Raw genomic sequence first — 5,000 nt, 5'->3', positions numbered from 1 at the left:
ACAAATCTAACGAGTAAAGGAACGCTCCGCTCCAAGATAAAAATGGTTGTTTACAATCAATACAGCGTTTCGGTACCCCTGATCGTAGTCTGAAACTGTGTAACAAAAGAGAGGAAAGCGAATGGTGAAGGAACTTCGAAGCCTCCGTGGCGTGGCTAGAACTTGTGATAAAAGTATGTTTGCAGCAATTATGCATGCTCCCGTTAAAACAGCATTTCAATGTCTCGCATGGCTTAAAGCTCTAGGAGGCTTCAACATTTAGAATACATACGGACTACTTCGTTTGTTAAAGATAAGCGAAGACCGCGCGACCATCGCTCGGTCGTCCAGTCCTCGAAAGTTTTGTTGCGTTCCAAAGAAGAGACAAATGGGGTTTACCCTTGCGCTAAGGGGAGAAGAAGAGAAAAGCAGTTGTTAAATCTAAGAGGTGTGTGGAGTACATCGCGTGTTGGTTAAAATTGTTAAATGAAGTATACGCGAAATGTTCTCTCGCTCTTGCTTTTCCTCTTGCTTCCGTGGCGCTCGAAAAGAAGGGATGATAAATAAAGAAACCTATTCGAAATCTCTTGTGGAACAAAAAATAATACGGACGGACGTTAAAATTGAACCGAGACGAAATGGATCGTCTTGCGAGTTGTCTTCGCTTTGAAATTGTTAAAAATTGATAAAAGCAATACGACGAAGCTGCAGTCCGCAAAATGTTTGAAGCAAAAAGGAAATAACACGAAAATTATGGGAACGTCGTGTCTCAACTTTTTTTTCCCTCTTGTGCTCGTTTCATCGAACGATAAATACAAACATTTTGAAACGAGAGAGGAGGAAAAATTGAATATGCGAAAGGTTGATTCACGCACAGTTTCTCTACGTGTTTGCTTTTTTGCTTCTTTTCGTTTATTTTTTTTTTTTTTTGCATCGAGCATCATTATTCACCTTTCGATGAAACCAAAGAAATTGACGACCTCAGAGTAGGCGAGATTACCCGCTGAATTTAAGCATATTATTAAGCGGAGGAAAAGAAACTAACTAGGATTTCCTTAGTAGCGGCGAGCGAACAGGAATGAGCCCAGCACTGAATCCCGCGGTACCGCCGCTGGGAAATGTAGTGTTCAGGAGGATCCGTTTATCCCGAGACATCGAATTGCGTCCAAGTCCATCTTGAATGGGGCCATTTACCCATAGAGGGTGCCAGGCCCGTAGTGACCGGTACGCGTTTCGGGAGGATCTCTCCTTAGAGTCGGGTTGCTTGAGAGTGCAGCCCTAAGTGGGTGGTAAACTCCATCTAAGGCTAAATACGACCACGAGACCGATAGCGAACAAGTACCGTGAGGGAAAGTTGAAAAGAACTTTGAAGAGAGAGTTCAAGAGTACGTGAAACCGTTCAGGGGTAAACCTGAGAAACCCAAAAGATCGAATGGGGAGATTCATCGTCAACAACGCTGGCTCCCGTTGGTGCGCGATGCCCCGGATGGACCTTCGGGTTCCATTAGCGAGGGCACACCACCTTCGGCGAATGTTCCGGCGAGGTAGTCGTGCACTTCTCCCCTAGTAGAACGTCGCGACCCGTTGCGTGTCGGTCTACGGTCCGAGGCGGAGCCTGTCCGTCACCTTAACGGTGTTCGTGACAGACCCTCGGTTGCCTGGCCGACTGCGCGACGGTACTCAGACGGTATCAGGCCGCAACCAATCCATTTTCGAATGTGTGTGCGTCAGGACCGCCGCAAGCTAGGTTCAGTTATAATTACCCGGATGTACGGACTATGCGCCGTCCCCGGGTCTGGCCAGCTGTTAGCAGGAGGAGTCCTTGGACTGGCCAAGCTTTGAATTACCGGTCGGCGACGCTATTGCTTTGGGTACTCTCAGGGCTCAAGCCTGCGGGCAAAATGTTAAATATTAGACGTTAAATGCTAAATGTAAATGTTAAATGGTAAAGGGTAAATGTTAAATGTTAAAGGTTAAATGCTAAACAGGAAAAACCTACTAGGACTGCTAAACCTTATACTGAACTGGCACGAAAACGGACATGAGATGGCATCGAATCGGAACTGTCGCCTAGATCTCTCTCCTTCTATAAGCTAAATTAAATAATGGGTAGAACATGCACGAACGAAAAAGCCTCGGACGCAGGGGTTCTCGGCCCTGGAACCCCTGTGGCGGAAATATCCGCTTTGGATAGGAGGGCTACCGATAAACAACCTGGCGATTCAAACGGTCACGAATTGGCTCAGCGAATTGACATACCCCTGTCCTCAACGACCGCTTGCTTGGCCTGCAGTCTGGCTGGTACACAGACAATATGCGCAAGCGATAAAGCCATCGCAGTACACGCGCAGAAACAACATCCAAAACTGCGTTTAGTCTGGTGCTGCGCGAAGTGTGGAAAAGAGTCCGAAAAGATACATAGTATCAAATGCCACATCCCGAAGTGCAAGGGTAAATGTGAACCTGTTGAGCAGAGTTTCAAATGCACTGGGTGTGACAAGACCTTCGCCACAAAAAGGGGACTGTCAATTCACGAAATGCACATGCACCCAGACATCAGAAACGCAGCACGAGCCAAGACTGTAGAGCCAGGTAAGGGTAAGAAAGGCAGGAAATGCTCTGTCTGGACGGAGGAAGAGACAGCTTTGCTTCGGGAGTTAAACGACCGATTCAAAGCCGAAAAACAGATAGGCGCTAAAATTAGAAATTACTTCCCCGATAAAACACTGAAACAGATCAGTGAGAAAAGGAGACAGTTAAATACGCGCCAAAGGCCGGTTGTACCGGCTGAGGCGGAGGAGGATAACTCCAATAACATCTCCGAACCCAACAACATCCACGTCTCGCCGGTCGAAACGATAAATGAGGACGACGAGGAGGATGCATGGAAGGAACCTCTAATCGAATGTATCAGGGCTGGCCCCGTTCTAGAGGATCCGGAAATGGCTAAAATAGACAGCGAAATTGTTAAACTTGCCCAAGGTGAATGCCGGCCCGAAGGTATCAATCGCGTTGTGAACGCTCTAGTCGAAATGCTAAAAGGCGGAGAGGGGGATAAACGCCGAAAAACCCCAAAAAACTCGAAGAATTCAAAGTCCAAGCCAAACTCCAAGGCTCAAAGCAAGAGAACTAAGCTTGGCAAATTCAAATACGCTCGATACCAGGAGGTCTACAAAAAATGCCCCAAGAAATTGGTGGACATGGCAATCACGGGGGCAGAATTTGAAAGCGATAAAATCACTTTACCGAATAGCGCCGATGTAATCGGACTATACGGTGAGCTGTGGGGAACCACTGGCGAATGCGAGGGCTTGCCCTCTTTCGAAGGAAATCAAAGACAGCCGCACATACCAACGCGGGAAATCTGCACGCCAATTACGGCGGAGGAAATCATCGTCAGAATGCGAAAGGTAAAAACCGACTCAGCAGCAGGCGTCGACGGTGTGCGCAAAGTACACTTGAGAAAGAAGGGAGTGGTTCAGATACTAGCTAAATTGTATAACCTATTAATGTTATCTGACCACTACCCGGAACAATGGAGGATAAATCGAACAGCCCTAATACCCAAGCAAGGAAAAGACACCGCGGACGTCAAAAATTGGCGTCCGATCACCATCGGGTCAATGCTGGGTAGGATGTACTCCGCCATGATCGACGCTAGACTGAGAAGGCACGTACAGCAATCCATCCGTCAAAAAGGTTTCACCAAGGAGGACGGATGCAAACATAACATCGCATTGCTGTCGCATGCCCTGGCGGTGATGAAAAAACGCAATGGTGGTGTGGTAACAATTGTCGATATCGCAAAAGCGTTCGACACGGTACCACACGCGGCTATTAAGGAATGCCTTACTCGGAAAGGAGTCTCCTCAAAGGTTGCTCAACTAATAAGGCAAATGTACGACAGATGTCGTACAAAAGTTAAAACGAACAACGGGGAAGTGAGCGTCACGCTAAATCGAGGTGTTAAACAAGGTGACCCGCTATCCCCGCTAATCTTCAATCTAATAATAGACCCCGTTATCGAATATTTGAATAACAACACAACGGGAGTCTCGGTTGAAGATGAAAACCTGTCGATTCTCGCCTTCGCCGATGATATGGTGTTACTGGCTAAGGACGAAAAAGAAGCGAGAAAACAAATTCGAATATTGCACCAGTTCCTCCAGGATCTCGACATGAACGTTGCGGCCTCGAAATGCTCGGCCTTCGAGATCATCACCAAGAATAAGACCTGGCATCAAAAGGACCCGGAGCTAAAAATCGGCGATGATAAAATACCGGGAGCCAAGCCTGATGAAGTGATGAGATATCTCGGAGCCGACTTCAATTGCTGGAATGGCCTACTTCGCGGAAAACATCTCCAGGTTATAGTTGGTGCGGCAAACAACATCTGCCGAATGGCACTGAAGCCGCGTCAAAAAATCGAACTGATAAAAACATACCTACTCCCCAGGTATATCCACAGCATGGTGGCCAGCCCACCGCCTCTGAAGACCCTGCAAGAGATAGATAGCGAAGTCCGGCAGATAGTTAAAAAGATCCTACATCTGCATCATTCAACAACTGACGGACTCATCTACTCTGGTAAAAACTATGGAGGTCTTGGCTTTCCTCGAATCGAAAACATCGTCAAATTGGCGGTTCTTCGAAGGGCAGCTAAGATGCAGGAGTCTAACGACGCAGCTGTTAGGGGAGTGGTAACTGACCTGGATGATGTTGTTAAAAAGTACGCGCAATCAGTAGAGCTAGAATGGCCAACAACGTTCGATCGAATCGAAGAAACACGTCGAGATCGGAAGAGGAAGGAGACTGAGAGATGGAAAGACCTCAACTCCCAGGGCCAAGGAGTGGCAGACTTCGCAAACGATAAGATTGGCAATGCTTGGCTCAGGAACCCAACTCTCCTCAAACCGTCGCGTTATCTTGACGCACTCCGGTTGAGGACCAACACCTTTGGAACGCGGGTAGCCTTGAAGCGGGCCAACAAAGACCAAGATATCGTTTGTCGAAAATGCAGG

Source organism: Osmia lignaria, unplaced genomic scaffold (assembly GCF_051020975.1).
Source record: "Osmia lignaria lignaria isolate PbOS001 unplaced genomic scaffold, iyOsmLign1 scaffold0069, whole genome shotgun sequence".
NCBI lineage: Eukaryota > Metazoa > Arthropoda > Insecta > Hymenoptera > Megachilidae > Osmia > Osmia lignaria.
The sequence above is the reverse complement of the archived record's forward strand: the minus strand, read 5'-3'. Positions refer to the sequence as shown.